Below are 18500 nucleotides of genomic sequence, written 5' to 3'. Positions count from 1 at the left end.
AAAGTGTGATAGGCAGTGTAATCTACTATTGGTAAACTATAAATTAGAAAAGCCTTTTCAGAACATAATTGGACTATCTATTAAAAGCCTTAAAAATGTTCATCTTCTTTGACTCAGTAGGATTTTTACTTACAAGATGATAAAGGAAAAAAGTCATTTATAGAAAACTATTTATGCACAATTTTATTTATATACAAATATTTCTCAGAGCAATGGTTATTATTAAATTATAATAGGATTTAGAAATATCCTAACTTCTAAGTTTAGCAATAGGAACATGATTGAACAAATTATGAATTATTTTTAAACAAGTGCTTTTGAACATCTACCATACATCTACCCTTCAAAGCACTGGGAATCAATGGCCTACAAGATATGTAAGGTTTATCTTCTCACGGTGTTTACAGAAGTAGTGGGATATAGATGGTAAAAAAGTAAATGGATGAACAAGATAATATCAGGTTTGATGAGGAATAGGAAGTGAGAGTGGCTGGAGATGGCTGGCAAGCCCTGATTTAAATTGGATTGTGAAGAAGGCTACTCAGAGGAGAAATTTAGCCAAAACCAGGGAGTCAGTCTTCTGCAAACCTGAGAGGAAAAAAAAAAAAAGATTAAAAAATCCATGGTATTGGAAAACTTAGGTGAGTGTAGATTTTAAAAAAAAAGGAAAGAGAGACCTCCTGCTGTTGCATCTGTCAGAGGAGGCAAACTGCCACCCCTGAGACTGGGGAGGCCCATGGTGAACAGAGAAAGTTGAGGCTTCCTCAGGGTGAAACCACCATGGGAACCTGCGCTTGGGGAGGAAACCAGAGCTGTAACTGACAAACTGCTGGAGGCTCAGTGTGAACAATCTGAGAGTAAAAACTCTAGGGGACCCAGTCATGCGGGGACTCACAATATTGTGAGATTTACCTCCAGGAGCTTCACCTGGATCCTACAGGAAATACCAGGGAAAATCCCCTCAGCCCTCCTGCTGGGAGTGGGAGCATGGGGATTGGGCAATTTGAAATAGACCAGAACACTCAGTCCTTTTAAGAAGGCCTTCCCTAGAGGAAAACTAGTACTAGAGTCTAACCCTCTAGGGTATTAACTGAGCCCAACTGACCTGGGAGTTGGGAAATACCCAGCTCCAGCTGGCTCAAGCCATTCTGTCCCACATAAGGGAAGGGGTGGGGGAGAGAAAAATGAGAAACACTTGTGAGGTCCACAGTCCAGAGGAAGAGGCTCACTGAGGCGCTGAGACCTAATCATGGGATCTGCCCACCCTCACACCTCACCTCCTCACTACTAAAGCCCTCTTATAGCAGTGCCTTTAATCCAGGACATCATGTCTACGTTTCAAGAAAAACTTACAAGGCACACCAAAAGGCAAAAGAAAAAAGAAAAATATTTTTGAAGAGACAAAGCATCATCAGAACCAGACATGGCAGGGATGTTGGAAATATCAGATGAGGAATTCAAAAGCAACTATGGCTTCCCTGGTGGCTCAGTGGTAAATAATCTGCCTGCCAGTGTAGGGGACCTGAGTTTGATCCCTGGGTCAGAAAGATCCACTGGAGTAGAAAATGGCAACCCACTCCAGTATTCTTGCTTGGGAAATCCTATGGACAGAGGAGTCTGGCTGGGCTACAGTCCATGAGGTCACATAAGAGTTGAACGCCACAGAGAGAGTAAACAACAAAGACAATAACATGATTAATACGCCAAGGGCTCTAATGGATAAAGTATACAGCATATAAAAACAGATGGGCAATAGAATCAGAAAGATGGAGAATCTAAGAAAGAACCAAGAGTAAATGCTAGAGATAAAAAGCAGTGTAACAGAAATGAAGGAAAAAAAAAAAAAAAAACAACTTACAACTATGCTTATTATTTTCAAATTAAAGAAAAACATTTAGGCAATAGGGAAATAAGGATAAAAATTATATCCAGTTCTCCTCAGAAACCAAGCAAACTTGGAGTGAGCAGGGTGAAAAAGTTTTAAGTGTTGAGAGAAAAAGCCACCAACTTAGAATTCTGTAATTTGTGAAGTGATTGTTCAAAAGTGAAGGAAAAATGAATACTTTTTCAGACAAACAAAAATTGGGAAAGGAGTACAAAAAAGCTGTGTATATTGTCATCCTGTTTATTTAACTTATATGCAGACTACATCATGCAAAATCCTAGACTGTATAAAACACAAACTGGAATCAAGATTGCCAGAAGAAATATCAATAACCTCAGATACACATGAAGCCTGGTATGCTGCAGTCCACGGGGTCACAAAGAGTCGGACGATTGAGCGACTGAACTGAACTAAACTAAACTGGTGCAGATGATACCACTCTAGTGGCACAAAGCAAAGAGGAACTAGAGAGTCTCTTGATGAGAGTGAAAGACAACAGTGAAAAAGCTGGCTTGAAACTCAACATTCAAAGAGCTAAGATCATGGTATCTGGTCCCATCACTTCATGGCAAATAGATGGGGAAAAAGTGGAAGCAGTGACAGATTTTATTTTCTTGGGCTCCAAAATCACTGCAGATGATGACTGCAGCCATAATATTAAAAGACACTTGCTCTTTGGAAGGAAAGCTATGACAAACCTAATAAAATCTAAAGGGAAGATGTAGAAATTCTGGAAATGGACACACAACAATGTGACTATAATTAATGCCACAGAGCAGTGCATTTAAGAAATGGTTAAAAAGGTTCGTCTTACATTATGTATACTTTACTGTGTAGGGGAGAGGAAAATTCCTCTTTCTTTTACACTTCTAGGCTCTCTGGATGGCGCCTTGGAAATTCAAATGATGTAAGACAGATGAACAAGAGAAATACAGTTTATTAACCTGTGCAGCATGCACATTTATGGAAAGATCTTCTATCATTTACAGATTGCTATTGTTGTACTCGGACAGTTTTGCAAAAGTGTTTTATGCTCAAGAAGATTCATAGAAAGGACTTTTGATAAAGACAATTTTCTGATAAATTTCAGACTGTGCTGGTCAACTTTGTAAGAAATTTTATAAATCTAGCAGAAAGCCTAATGGCTTCGTAAAATTGTTAACAAAAAGGATTAGTTGCTAAGTGAACTGGTGAATATGGTTATAATTTTTATAGTTTTTGTCTAAAATATTACCAGTTTAAGTTTGCATTTTCCAGATATAATGAAACCCTTCCCTTCAAGATAATTATGACTTACAACAATTTGGAAAATTAGACCTTTGTAAGTAGAACTAAAACATGTCTTTTCTTTCTACCTGACCCCTCCAAAAATTGGAAACTCTTAGGTTCCCAGCAGATGTATCAGATAAAGAAGGAAGGCCACCTCCTAACAGGGACAACTCTTCCACCTGTAGTTGATAATTACATGCCCTTAACAAAGTTTCTCATTTATAAAGTGGGTACTAAAAAGCAGTATCAGTTTCATGGAGTTATTGTTGATGTGAAAGTGCCTACTGCAGCTCCTAGCACAGAAGAGATGTTCAATAAGTGGAAACTATTATGGAAACATATTTTACCAGAATATTAAATTGACTGTCCCTTGCTATGGTGTGAATGTTTGTGTAAAAGGAATGAAAATGGAATTCTTGCGGTTATAGCTTAAAGGGTACTGGTGCTGGTATAAAGAACACAGTTGGCAAGAAAATAGCCAACCAAGATTTCCTCCACAGAAGAGAGATCAAACCCCAAGTCAGAGGAGAGCAAAGGTCTGGAAATGAGAGGCAGACAGCTGGAGAGGCCTGACCCCAGTGATCACCATCCCCAAAGTAGGGGGTATACAGGATATGATAGAAACCCCTTCAAGTATGGCTTGGGCCTTACCTCCTGCCAGAAGCCAGCAGAGTTAGTAGCTTTGTAGAGGACACTCCCTGGAGAAGGCAATAGCACCCCACTCCAATACTCTTGCCTGGAAAATCCCATGGATGGAGCAGCCTGGTAGGCTGCAGTCCATGGGGTCGCTATGATTCAGACACAGCTGAGTGACTTCTCTTTCACTTTTCACTTTCATGCATTGGAGAAGGAAATGACAACCCACTCCAGTGTTCTTGCCTGGAGAATCCCAGGGACAGGCGAGCCTGGTGGGCTGCCATCTATGGAGTTGCACAGAGTCAGACATGACTGAAATGACTTAGCAGCAGTAGCAGCAGCAGCAGAGGAGACTCCCATGCCATAAACCTGTGTTACTAGTGAAGTAGAAAACCCTGATTTCCCATTTGGGGTCTGGAAAATTCAGACAGCAGGAGGCAGCAGGATTATGGAGTCTGGAGCCAGGATGAGAGAATGCTATAGAGGGTTATGAAGCATGTGCCCTCCGTCTGGGGAACAAATGAGAACCAGTTACATCCTTCTTTAAAATTCCATGAAGTGAAGTGAAGTGACAGTCATTCAGTCGTGTACAACTCTCTGTGAAACAGTGGACTATACAGCCCATGGAATTTTTCAGGCCAGAATATTGGAGTGGGTAGTCTTTAGATTTTCTAGGGGATCCTCCCAACCCAGGGATCGAACCAAGGTCTCCCACATTGCAAGGGGATTCTTTAGCAGCTGAGCTATCAGGTAAGCCCTAAAATCCCACAGCAAAGTAGATTTTAAAAACAAAACAAATTAAAAAAGCAAAATCTACTGGGAAAGCAGAAACCAAACTTTGCTAGAGTTTAAGAGACACTAGGACAATAAATAAGAATTCTTCATAAATACAGGTCAACTACTTTATAATCAGGTTAGATCTATAATCTCTGTCCTTCATTCTCCAGGTCACCAGTGGTGCAGGAAAAGGAAATATCGTGTCCTGGGAGCCCTGAGACTAGCTGTCCAGTGAAGGTCCTTGGCTTATGCAGGAAAGAATACAAGAATGAGCTGAAGTAAAGTGAAAATGGACTGATTCAGGGAGATACACACTCCACAGACAGAATGTGGACTTTCTCAGAAGGCAAGAGTGCCCCCAAAATATGGAGTTGTGAATTCTTATGGGTTGGGAAATTTCACAGGATAGCGAGTGGAAGGAATATTCTTGTTATTCTGGGGAAGGCACCGGGAGTGTCAGCAACTGGGTCACTTCACATTTTTTGGCCTTTTATGGTCAGCCTTGGAACTATCACAGCGCCTGTCATGGTGTGAGGGGAATGAGGTTTAGTGTTCTAGTGAAGGTGTAATGAGTTAGAGGTCAGTGACAGATCATACTCAACACCATCTTCATTGTAGCTGGTTCGAGCCAGTTTTTGTGGGATCCTGTTTTTCTTAATATCTGTGTTCCCATCCTCATTCTGTTCACAATTGTTTCCCCTCCTTCCCGTCTCACAAGCATAGACACAGTTTCCATAGTGATGAAGCTATCTTTGCCCCTTACCCAGGAGCCCAGACCTGGTTCTCTTGCATACTGATGCCTAGGCCCTTCCCTTTCCTATGTAAACAATACCCAGTTTTCTTCCTCAAATGAAGGGCACCAAGGACTTCCTTTAATTTCAGGAGCAACATCAAACCCCTACCAAGAAGGAGTTACTTTGTGGGTAAAAAAAACAACAAACAAAACTGATTATTTCTTCCGGCTTAGGGAAGAAACCGGTCTCTTTCTCTTCGTTGGATTATCACCACAGGTAACAATGGAAACACTCATTAAAGGTAAGGTGGTGCCCTTAACATTCCAGGAGGCTCTGTGCTGATGAAGCAGTCACTAGCAAAGCCCACCAACAATCCCTGCAGTAAAAGTAGAAGCTGGGGCTTCCCAGGTGACTCAGTGGTAAAGTACCCACCTACCAATGCCAGAGGCACAGGAGATGCGGGTTTGATGCCTGGTTGGGAAGATCCCCTGGAGAAAGAAATGGCAACCCATTCCAGTACTCTTGCCCAGGAAATCCCATGGACGGAGAACGGTGGGCTTCAGTCTACGGGGTCACAAAAGAGTTGGACAAGACTGAGCAACTAAACAACAGAAAGTAGAATCTGGGTCATAAAATAAAAAATCTAACTTTTTTTCTTTCCCTTTGTGCTGAGTTGACTTTCACTTGCTCACAGGTCACCTCCTGCAGAGGTCTCGCATCCCTGGTGCTTCAGAGATGATCCCTGGGGAGAAATGGCTCCAATGACACCTCACTGCAGAAGGCCGTATGCAGAGACGGTGCTCCCGGGGCTGTGATTCAAGATGGCGGCCAGGGAGCCGTGGGCGGAGACGATGCACCTGGCAGTGTGATCTGGGCGGGTAGCTACACAGCTGAGCCTGGACTCCCGAGAACTCCGCCCCTCTTCACTTACATGAACCACAAGCAGCAGCCCCGTGGACGGCTTTTAGGGGAGAGCGTGTGCTCCAGAGCAAGTTCCATTGGAACAAGCCACACCTGGCAAAGGAGACTTGTTGGGATCTATTGTGGGAGGGTGGGTACCAGAATAGGAAGAAATCCAACCCCCTTCTGCTCAATAAGAGTGTGTTTCTCCTGCTGCTTCAGCTGTGTCCGACTCTGTGCGGCCCCATAGATGGCAGCCCACCAGGCTAATCCCTCCCTGGAATTCTTCAGGCAAGAACACTGGAGTGGGTTGCCATTGCTTTCTCCATGTGATTCTCCTAGAGACCTAGATAAGGGAGAAGCAGCAGACTAGTTAAGAAAATCATTACATTATACCACTGTAGTTTGTATCATTCCCTTTAAAAGTTATGTTTACTCTTGGAAACCTGTGCCTCTCCTCCTGGTAGAAGCCAGGTGAGGCTTATATACCTTCCTGTTCTATCAGGTCAAAGACTTAAAGAACTAGACTCTTAGGAGCCTCTCAGAGTGGGATTCTTGAGGGAAATCTGTTGTCTGGGTGACCCACGCTCACAGTAGACCCAGAAACCAAGAGCATCCTCTCCTTCAGATGCCCCCATCCTTCCTGACCTGAGCCCCAAGAAACGCCCCGTCATGCTAAACTGAGGATTTACACTCAAGATTTGGTGACTGGCCAGGGAATGGAGCCTGATTCTAGTGATGAGACCTTCATGCGGATGGGGTTTTCCCATGAGGATGGGTCTCCTACAGGAGCCAGGTAGAGATTCATGTGAACAAAGTGAAAGGGGACCCTCAGTAAAAACCGAGCTTCAAGAGGGATGGTGTTGCCCTAGGGAGTTCCCCGCCAAAAACTAAAGAAATTGTAGTCGCTCAGTTGTTTCCGACTCTGCGACCCCATAAACTACAGCCTGCCAGGCTCCTCTGTCTGTGGAAATCTCTAGGCAGGAGTACTGGGGTGGATTACCATTCCCTTTTCCAGGGTCTCTTCCCAGTCGGGAATTGAACCTGGGTCTTCCACATTGCAGGCAGACTCTTTACTATCTGAGCCACAGGGAAGTCTAGTCTCATTTCTTCAAGTGATTTCCCCTTTATAATATGGGAAAAGACAAATTGTGGAAAACCTTAACTATTTCCCAGCTTACTGAAATAGATACTGACACTTTAAAACATATTCTGGTTCTTGAGTTGACTGAGACCTTCCCTGCCCAGCACAGGGCTGCAGTTCCAGGGAGGCTGATGGGACAGGAAGGTGAGATGGAAAGGGGAACACTCTCCCCACCTCCACTCACTGACCTACTGGGGAGTGAGCATCGTCCTGTCAAGTGGACCGTGACTTAGAAACTCAGGTCCTGAGAGCAGTCCTGTGAAGTGGACAGAGCAGGAGGTGAGGGGAGAATTCCCCACAGTAGCAGGGAGAGCTCCTTACTGCACAGTTAGGAACAGCAGGGAGAATGAATCTTGCTGTCACTACATCAACCTCCTGAGACATCAGTAGCCTAAAGCAGTGGTCACTTTTCCATTACTCAGTAAAGTTGTGAGGCTGATGAGGCAGGGTTGTTGCTGGCCTCCTGGGCTCACTCACAGTCCTGCCCACACCCGGGAGCCCCGCTGGCACTGGGTGTCCAGACAGATCTCACTTCCACCTTAGGCTGAGCCAGGATGGCAGGAGGCCCTGGGGTGGCCTGGTTTCTCTCCCCACGTGGCCTCTCATCTCAGGCTGCTGACTGTTCGGGGGTCAGGAAGGGAGTCTTTGATGGAGTCACCTCCAAGCTGAGGTCTCCTAAAGGATTAGAAGGCATCAGTGAGCAGGGAAAAGGGGGAGAGATTGGTGAGAGAGCAGAAATTGACTTAGAATAACATGTGCCAAGACCCTGTGTAGGAGGAGGAAGTATGACACTTTCTAGAAAAACAGGAATAAAGTTCGTTTTGTTACTGCAAATAATATAAGAAAAGAGGGGAGGTGAGTGTCAGGTCATGCAAGTTCAAGGAGCTAAGGAGTTTTTTTTGTTTGTTTGTTTGCTTTTAATCTTCATACTAAGAGTGGGAAAGTGTTGAAAAGTTTTAAGCAATGGGGTGACATGATCTGATGTTCTCTTTAAAGAAAGAGAATGATTATGCATTTCAGGTTTTACAGGGGGACTAGAGCAGGCTTTCTCACCTTAGTACTGTTGACATTTGGACCAGACAAGTCTTTGTTGGTGAGGGGACCTGTACATTGCAGGGTGTGTCGCAGCATCCCTGACCTCTATCCACTGGATGCAGCAGTCACCTCCTCCCTCAGTCGTGACAACCAAAAATGTGTCCAGACATTGTTGGTGAGATATCCTCCAGGAAGGCAGTTCCTGGTTGAGAACCACTGAGCTGGAATGAATGCAGGTTTTCCTCTGATTTCCAGGAGAGAAATACTCATCAGCTGGCTTGCATGGTGGAGGTGGAGCTGAGATGAGCAGATGGGAATGCAGAGACCAGGAGATGAACTCAACAGTACTTGGGTGGACAGACCCATCACAATGATCCAGTTCTCAATCCTCTCTCTGCTTCCCTCCTTCAACACTCCACCTGCTCTGAAGAAAAGAGGTACAGGCTTAATCCTATTTTCCCTGGTCAGGGAACAAAGCCCCCCCACCCCACCCCACCCCCAGCCACACAGTTTGACATAAAAAAAAAAAAAAAAAAAAAGAAAGAAAGAAGGCAGGTTAGTCCCAGGATTGTTTGTACTTGTTTTACTTTTGGCTGTGCTGGTCTTTCGGTCTTTGTTACTTTCATGCAGCTTTCTCTAGTTGAGGAGAGCAGGGGCTACACTTCATTGTGGTGTGTGGGCTTCTCTTTGCAGTGACTTCCCTTGTGTGGAGCACGGACTCCAGGCATGCAGGCTTCAGTAGCTGCAGCATGGGCACTTGATAGTTGTGGCACACAGGCTTAGATGTTCCACAGCATGTGGAATCTTCCTGGACCAGGGATCAAACCTGTGTCCCCTGCATTGACAGGTGGATTCTTATTCACTGTGCCACCAGGGAACTCCTCCCAGGCTTATTTTTGAATGAGGGAAGTCTAGAGATCTGGAGGAAAAACTGAGACGTGAGGGCAATGGAGAGATGGCTCTGGAATGAACTTGTATGAGGCACTGGTAGCAAACCTTAGAACATCTGTCTGCAGAGGCAACCATGTTCTTTTTAAATATAATTGTGCCTTCATTCCCTTGGTTTTTCTTGTTCTTATTCAGTCTCTTAGTGTCCAGCTCTTTGTGACCTTATGAACTGTAGCACACCAGACTCCTCTGTCCTCCACTGTCTCCTGGAATTTGCTCAAATTCATGTCCATTTAGTCAGTGAAGCTATTTAACCATCTCATCCTCTACCACCCCCTTTTCCTTTTGCCTTCAGTCTGTCCCAGCATCAGGATCTCTTCCAATGAGATGGCTCTTTGCATTAGGTGGCCATGGTATTGAAGTTTCAGCAGCAATCCTTCCAGTGAATATTCAGGGTTGATTTCCTTTAGGATTGACTGGTTTGATATCCTTGCTATCCAAGGGACTCTCAAGAATCTTCTCCAGACCACAATTCAAAAGCATCAGTTCTTTGGCCCTCAGCCTTCTTTATGCTCCAATTCTCACATGGATACACAACTATGGGAAAAACCAGAGCTTTGGCTATATGGACCTTTGTCAGCAATGTAATGTCTGCTTTTTAATATACTATCTAGCTTTGTGATACCTTTTCTAGCCAGGAGCAAGTCTTTTAATTTCATAACTGCAGTCACCATCTGCACTGGTTTTGGAGCCCAAGAAAACAAAATCTGTTACTGCTTTCACTTTTTCCTTTTTTATTTGCCATGAAGTGATGGGATCATATACCATAATCTTAGTTTTTTTTTCATGTTGAGTTGCAAGCCAGCTTTTTCATTCTTCTCTTTCACCCCCATCAAGAGGTTCTTTATTTTCGCATCACTTTCTGCCATTAGAGTGGTATCATCCACATATCTGAGGGTGTTGATACTTCTGCGGGAAATCTTGATTCCAACTTGTAATTCATCCAGCTGACATTTTGCATGATGTACTCTGCATAGAAGATAAATAAGCAGGGTGACAATATACAGCCTTGATGTTTTTGAACTCCTTTCCCAATTTTGAACCAATTAGTTGTTCCACATCTGGCTCTGTTGCTTCTTGACTCACATACAGGTTTCTTTTTACATAATAAATAATAGTTCTCTCTCCTGTGCCTGCCTATTAAGGAAGTATCATGAGGAATGGTGAGTTCCCAACCCTAAAGCACTGGGAATACATCTGATCAAAGACCCTGTCCTTAGTTCTTATTTGTTCATATCCTATCATGGCAAGTAGGTGTTTAAACTTTTTATTATGGAAGTTTTCAAACATATCCAAAAGTAGTATAGCACAATGAACTTCCACGAAACAAGCTTCAGCAGTTATTCACACGTTGTCCATCTCATTTCATTAAACTCTCCTCTTCTGCAGTAGTGCCACCAGTATTTAGCACAACTCCCAGATACATATTTCACCCACTGATGCTCCAGGGCACATTTCTAAGAGCTAAATAAACACCTGAGAAAGATGAATACAATACCACCATCCCTTTACTAATCACCTTGACATCAATATATATGTGTGTGTGTGGATATATATATTCACACTCAGAACAGTATCTCAAGAGCATCTTAAGAAACTGACACATGGCTGCTAAAATATTAATGCTAGGATTTCACTACAGTTTTCTTCAGATTCATCAGCCTTTATAAACATACACATTTAATTCAACATTACAAGCCTTTATGTGTTGAACCCAAGAGGTTGTTCCAGTGATCACTGCTTCCTTTTCTATTTTTTAATTAAATTTATTTATTCGAATTGGATGCTAATTACTTTACAACATTGTAAATATTGGTTTTGCCATACATTGACATGAATCTACCATGGGTGTACCTGTGTTCCCCATCCTGAACCCCCCCTCCCACCTCCCTCCCCATCCCATCCCTCTGGGTCATTCTAAATCATCACAAGCCATTGCTTTAATACTGCACTTGGGCTTCTTTGGTGGCTCAGTAGGTAAAGAATCCACTTGAAATGCAGGAGACGTGGGCTCGATCCCTGGGTTGGGAAGATCCCTGGAGAAGGGAAAGGCTACCCACTCCAGTACTCTGGCCTAGAGAATTCCATGGACTATACCCATGGAGTAGCAAAGAGTTGGGCACAACTGAGTGACTTTCACTTTCTTTCACACTTTCACACTTTCTTTTGGAGAAGGAAATGGCAACCCACTCCAGTATTCTTGCTTGGAGGATCCCATGGACAGAGGAGACTGGTAGGCTATAGTCCACGGGGTCTCAAAGAGTTGGACACGACTGAGCAACTTCACATTCACTTTCTTAGGAATTTTACATGGGGGCAGTTTCTGGAATGATTTATTTCTTCACTTTGAAACAGTGGATAAAGAGCTTCAGTCTTATCTTGATACCACTCCTTTTCTTTTGTCAATATTATGCAATAAGCTAATGAGATAATTTTCCATCCAACAAATGGAGCCAGAAAATAAACATGAGTTTGAGGGCTTCCCTGTGGCTGAGATGGTAAAGAATCTGCCTGCAATGTGGGAGACCTGGGTTTGATCCCTGGGATTGGGAAGATCCCTTGGAAAAGGGAATGACTATCCACTCCCATATTCTTTCCTGGAGAATCCATGGACAGAGAAGCCTGGCAGGCTACAGTCCATGGGGTCACAAAGAGTAGGACATGACTGAGCCACTAATACTTTTACTTTCCCTTTGAGGAGAGGTAGGAACATACCAAAGACCTGGAGTGTTGGGAAGGGCTGCTGGTGACATGGAGGTCACAGGCCAACAAAGGTAACTTTTCCTCCCTGTCACAGTTGTAGGGGACCTGGTTCTGGTGAAAATGCTGTGATGTGTGCCTTTGCTGTGTGTTAAGTGCCCCACACCCTAGTTTAAAAGTGAGATAAGAAACTAAGCAACACCTCAGACCCTCCTGGCTTTTCCATCCTCCCGGTTCTCCCCTTGTCCTCCTGAGTGACGCCACTCAACTATCAAGGGATAAGCTTTTAAACAAAGGAGAAGATGGCTTAGGAAAAATTTCAGCTCTGAGGCAGAACTCTGGGGAGCCTTGCATGAATATGAGAGGAAATCCAAGGGCAAGTCCAAGGGCAGAGGGAAGGGAAAGGAGGAGGAGCTGGGGACAGGGCAGGGGGAGCACTAACTGTGGGACAGGAGGACACTCATCTCACCTCCTCCTAACCTCAGTCACGGTCTCACTCAGCAGTCAGGGGGCTGGGGATGGAGACACAACAAGGCTTCTCCTACCCTCGGCCCTGCTCTTCTGGGGAAAGGGAGTGAAGAATTCTCAGAGGTTGAAGGGTAGGACTCAGTGATAACCAGTCTTTCCTACCCTGAGAGTGGATGAAAGATTTGGACAGTGTAAAATGTGTGATGTCCCTATTTAAGCAGCTTGTTTGAGGGTGCAGAGTAGCAACCATTTATTCAAAGAGACACAAGATGTATTTCCCTCAAGTTGAGCTTCCATTTACAACCTTGACCTCAGAGCCTCAGCATATCAGAGAACCAGCCAGACTGAGCCCTCAGGGGACATCTCCATGGCACGTTCATCCTGGGAGCCTCTTTCACACACACAGAATAGGCTTTGTGCGAATCACCACAACTGGCTGTTGGCCATGCTCTTCCTGAACTTCCCAGTTCTTTTCTCCCTTCTCTTTCCAACTGTCTTCTATTTAAATGATGCAGGTGTCTACTCTGATACCCTCCTCCCAAACACCTGAAGTTTATTAGCCACTAAGTCCTAAGTCCAAGGGGAAAAGAGAAGCAAGTGGACACATTTGAGACTTGGGAAATTGTTCACCTACCACCTGGGTGCTTTCAAAGTCAGCCACTGAATACTGAGCTCTCCCAGGTTCCCAGACAGGTGCTGGGATCCCTGGGAGGAGACACAGCTGCTGCTCTTCCAGGCTGAAGGAGAGGAGAAAGGAGCCAACACAGGAGAGTCAGGAGATGGGGGAGGGGATGGGAGGTGCTCATCTCAGGGAGGAGGAGTCCTGCTGGGTAGAACCATGTCTCACTTGTGACCTGACAGGAGAGTAAAAGTCAGTCAATAAAATGTGTGTGTGTGTGTGTGGGGGGGGTTTCCTTGGCAGAAAAAGATGGGTCCAAAGGTCCAGAGCAAAGGAGAGGTTAGTGGATTTGAGAAACTAAAACAGTTAAGACACACTGGAGCTCAGGCTAGAGTGAGAGAAAGTCTGGAGCTGAAGCAGGAGAGGAGGCAGGACTCAGGTGGTGGAGGCCTGTCCCTCTGGACAGACTAGAGTCACTCCCATTTCCTCCTGTGGACACAGTCTTCCATCCTAAGAGAGTCCTTCCCCAACTTCTTACATGCTCCATTAGGGTTTTTCACTGAGTAGTTAAAATGCAATCTTCCTCAGCACCTACTTGGGCAGGCCTGGGACTAGACCTGGACGAAAACAGTGATAACACTCAGTCCTCCTATAAGGGGGCCATGTAATTATGTTCTTTTTGAAACACCAAATATTAAACACAATGAATCTATCTAAGACATAGGAGAAAAAAATTAAAGACTTAATAAAAAATTTAAGAACCCCACATAATCAACTCCTTTCAGTTTAGTCACTCAGTCGTGTCCGACTCTTTGCAACACCATGGACTGCAACATGCCAGGCTTCCCTGTCCATCACCAACTCCCGGAGTTGTTTCTTTCTGTCTTTAATCTTCCCCAGCATCAGGGTCTTTTCCAATGAGTTAGTTCTTTCCATTAGGTGGCCAAAGTTTGGAGCTTCAGCATCAGTCCTTCCAATGATATTTAGGACCGATTTCCTTTAGGGTGAACTGGTTAGATCTCCTTGCAGTCCAAGGGACTCTCAAGAGTCTTCTCCAACACTACAGTTCAAAAGCATCAGTTCTTTGGTGCTCAGCTTTCTTTATGGTCCTGCTCTCACATCCATACATGACTACTGGAAAAAACATAGCTTTGAGTAGACAGACCTTTGTTGGCAAAGTAATGTCTCTCCTTTATAATATGCTGTCTAGGAAGGTCATAACTTTCCTTCCAAGGAGCAAGTATCTTTTAATTTCACGGCTGTAGTCACCATCTGCAGTGATTTTTGAGCCCCCCAAAATAAAGTGTCTCACTGTTTCCATTGTTTATCCATCTGTTTGCCATTAAGTGATGGGACCGGATGCCATGATCTTTGTATTTTGAATGTTGAGTTTTAAGACAGCTTTCTCAATCTTCTCATTTACTTTCAAGAGGCTTTTAGTTCCTCTTCACTTTCTGCTAAAAGGTTGGTGTCATCTGCATATTGATATTTCTTCCAGCAATCTTGATTCCAGTCTGTGCTTCTTCCCACCCAGCATTTAGTATGGTCTATTCTGCATATAAATTAAATAAGGAGGGTGACAATATACAGCCTTGATGTACTCCTTCTCAATTTGGTAGCACCATGTCCAGTTCTAACTGTTGCTTCTTGACCTGCATACAGATTTCTCAGGAGGCAGGTCAGGTGGTCTGGTATTCCAATCACTGGAATGATTTTCCACAGTTTTTTGTGATCCACATAGTCAAAGGCTTTGGCGTAGTCAATAAGGCAGAAGTAGATGTTTCTTCTGGAAATCTCTTGCTTTTTCTATGATCCAATGAATGTTGGCATTTTGATCTCTGGTTCCTCTGCCTTTTCTAAATCCAGCTTGAACATCTGGCAGTTCTCAGTTCATGTACTGATGAATTCTCACCTGGAGAATGTTGACCATTAATTTGCCAGCATGTGAAACCAGTGCAATTGTGCAGTCGTTTGAACATTCTTTGGCATTGCCCTTCTTTGGGACTGGAATGAAAATTCACCTTTTCCAGTCCTGTGGCCACTGCCGAGTTTTCCAAATTTGCTGGCATATTGAATGCAGCACTTTCACAGCATCATCTTTTAGAATTTGAAATAGTTCAACCACAATTCCATTACCTCTACTAGCTTTGTTCATAGTGATGCTTCCTAAGGTCCACCTGACTTCACAGTTCAGGATGTCTGGCTCTAGGTGAGTGATCACACCATCATGGTTACCCAGGTCATTAAGGTTTTTTTTTTTTTTTTTTTTTTGCATAGTTCAGTGTTTTCTTGCCACCTTTTCTTAATATCTTCTGGTTCTGTTAAGTGCATTCTGTTTGTGTCCTTTATTGTGTCCATCTTTGCATGAAATGTTCCCTTGGTATCTTTAATTTTCTTGAAGAGACCTCTAATCTTGCCCATTCTATTGTTTTCCTCTATTTTTTTTTGCATTGATCATTTACAAAGTCTTTCTTATCTCTCCTTCCTGTTCTTTGGAATTCTGCATTCAGATGGGTATATCCTTCCTTTCTTCCTTTGCCTTTAGCTTCTCTTCTTTTCTCAGCTAATCGTAGGCCTCCTCAGACAACCATTCTGTCTTTTTACATTTCTTCTTGAGGATGGTTTTGATCACAACCTTCTGTACGATGTTGCGAGCCTCCATCCATAGTTCTTCAGACACTCTATTTATTGGATCTAATCCCTTGAATCTATTTGTTACTTCTACTGTATAGTCATAAGGGATTTGATTAGGTCACATCTGAATGGTCTAGTGGTTTTCCCTACTTTCTTCAATTTAAGTCTGAATTTTGCAATAAGGAACTCATGATCTGAATCATAGTCAGCTCCCGGTATTGTTTTTGCTGACTGTATAGACTTCACCATCTTTGGCTGAAAATAATATAATCAATGTGATTTCGGTGTTGACCATCTGGTGTTGTCCATGTATAGAGTCGTATCTTGTGTTTTTGGAAGTGGGTGTTTGCTGTGACTGGTGTGTTCTCTTGGCAAAACTGTGTTAGCCTTTGCTGTACTTTGTTTTGTACTCCAAGACCAAATTTGCCTATTACTCCAGGTATCTCTTTACTTTCTACATTTGCATTCCATTCCTCTATGATGAAAGGGACATTTTCTTTTGGTATCAGTCCTAGAAGGTCTTGTAGGTTTTCATAGAATCATTCAAATTTAGCTTCTTTGGCATTAGTGTTTGGGGCCTAGACTTGGATTAGTGTGATACTGAATGGTTTGCCTTGGAAACGAACAGAAATCATTCTGTTGTTTTTGAAATTGTGACCAGGTACTACATTTCAGACACTTCTGTTGACTCTGAGGGCTACTCCATTTCTTCTAAGGGATTTTTGCCCACAGTAATAGAAGAAATGGTCATCTGAATTAAATTCAGTCATTCCGGTCTATTTTAGCTCACTGATTCCTAAAACGTCGATGTTCACTCTTGCCATCTCCTGTTTGATCACTTCCAATTTACCTTGATTCATGGACCTAACGTTCCAAGATCCTATGTAATATTGTTCTTTACAGCATCAGACTTTACTTCCATCACTAGTCACATACACAATGAGGCATTGTTTTCTCTTTGGCTCTGCCTCCTCATTCTTTTTGGAGTTATTTCTCCACTCTTCATATTGAGCAACTACCAACCTGGGGAGTTTGTCTTTCTGTGTCATATATTTTTGCCTTTTCACATTGTTCATAGGGTTCTCAAGGCAAGAATACTGAAGTGGTTCACCATTCCCTTCTCTAGTGGACCACGTATTGTCAGAAATGTGAATGAAAGCAGCTGCCATTTGGGAAGAAAGATCTTTTGCCTCCAACAGTGGTTCTCAGTTAGCAACAGGGTGGAATCACCTGTGGGGTTTTATTAATAAAAAGTGTTAACTCCTGCCCCCCCCCCCCCCCAAGCCCTAGGATTTTATAGAGCTCCCCTGGTGATTCGAATTTGCAGCCAAGTTTACAAACCACCCGCCTTTGTCATATTGAGGATATAAAGGACTGTACCTGGAGAAGGTAACTGGATATACAGGGATTGGGTGATTCTGCAGGAGCAGGAGTGTGCGTTTCTGTGTATGGAAGGTGGGGTGAATGAGGGTGAGGCAAAGCTAGAGGCCCCACCCCTCTTGCCTGCTGTGAGGCCTTCCTGGCCCCTCACTCCATGACCTTTCCATGCACCTCACCTGGACTCATGGATTCTGCTGCCATCTGGTGGTAATTTTCAGTATGGTAGAGTTATCCCTAGAAGATCATACAAGCCCCTCCGCCACCGCCGCCACCAAGTCACTTCAGTCGTGTCCGACTATGTGCGACCCCATAGACGACAGCCCCCCAGGCTCTGCCGTCCCTGGGATTCTCCAGGCAAGAACACTGGAGTGGGTTGCCATTTCGTTCATCCCAAATCTGTGAGTAGGGTTCCCTCACATCCCAAAGATGTGGTTTGCTGGGAGGGAAATCCTGGGGACCCTACACAAGGAGCAGCTCGGCAGTCACTTCAGGAGTCGCTCCTGCGCAGGGAAGCTCAGGGAGCTCTAGGTCACTGGCCAAGCGCGGGTCTGGCACATGCCTGTGACTGGAGCCTTCCTGTGCCTGCGGTTTGAGGAAACTGGCCTTAACAGCCAGTGACAAGTGTCTGTGATCAAGTGCCTCTGCACATCAGAAAGTGCAGAGCTGTAAGTTGACAAGCTTCACAGTAAATGGCAACAGTCCTGCTGTATATTCCGCCCTCCTGTATAGCAAAGATGTATTTTTACTTAATTACCATGTTTACCTGTAACACAAGCCTAGAGGGTGTTAGGATCCCCACCTCACAGACAAGGAAACAAGCCTACAGAGCTTAAGGAAATTGCTCAAGGTCATATGACTCCTAACTGACAGATGCAGTCTCTGAGCCCAAGCAGGTGGGCACACAGTCTGTCCCCGCTCCTCCCGTGTCCTGGCAGGACCCAGAGTTCTCTCCTGTCCAAAGATCTGCCCAGCCCTTCAGCCCGATTCCTTGGGTGGTTCTGTGTGGTCCCTCCAGGCATCCGCAGCCCCTTTGCTCCTATTGCCCCTGACTCCGGTCCTTCCTTCTGCAGCGCAGCTCCGAGAGCCCCACAGTCGGCAGGAGGACACCCTTGCCTCATTCTGGCAGCTTCTCCCTGCAGTCAGCTCCCAGGGGTGGGGTCAAGCCAGGTTGTGAGGAGAATCATAAGAGAAGCAGGAAGGGAGTGAGCTCGTGGTCAGCACCTTATTGTGACCTGGGACCTCCCTCTCTCTCCCTGACACTTCTGGCCACTTGTGGCAGCTCCCCTCTACGTTCCTCCCTGCCCCCCGCCCCCGCCCCATTACAAGTGCCCCTGTAGCTCTGCTGTGGATCAGAGTCACCAGGAGAGGGTT

At 44.4% G+C, this 18500-nt stretch overlaps 1 protein-coding gene and 1 long non-coding RNA gene across 9 annotated transcripts in view; both read right to left on the bottom strand.

The window, feature by feature from the left end:
- Positions 1-18500, bottom strand: part of LOC133049270 (ATP-binding cassette sub-family C member 4-like) — a 374395-nt gene that overhangs the window by 167838 nt on the left and 188057 nt on the right. The gene's annotated exons all lie outside the window — the stretch shown is intronic.
- LOC133049738 (uncharacterized) lies at positions 403-9025 on the bottom strand. Its single transcript, XR_009691437.1, has 3 exons — positions 8968-9025; positions 8399-8804; positions 403-588 (listed from the first exon to the last, which is right to left on the bottom strand). It is a non-coding gene; the product is annotated as an uncharacterized LOC133049738 (long non-coding RNA).

Source organism: Dama dama, chromosome 30, assembly GCF_033118175.1.
Source record: "Dama dama isolate Ldn47 chromosome 30, ASM3311817v1, whole genome shotgun sequence".
In the NCBI taxonomy this organism is placed as follows: domain Eukaryota; kingdom Metazoa; phylum Chordata; class Mammalia; order Artiodactyla; family Cervidae; genus Dama; species Dama dama.
Note: the sequence above shows the minus strand (reverse complement) of the source record. Positions and strands in the feature narration are given on the sequence as shown.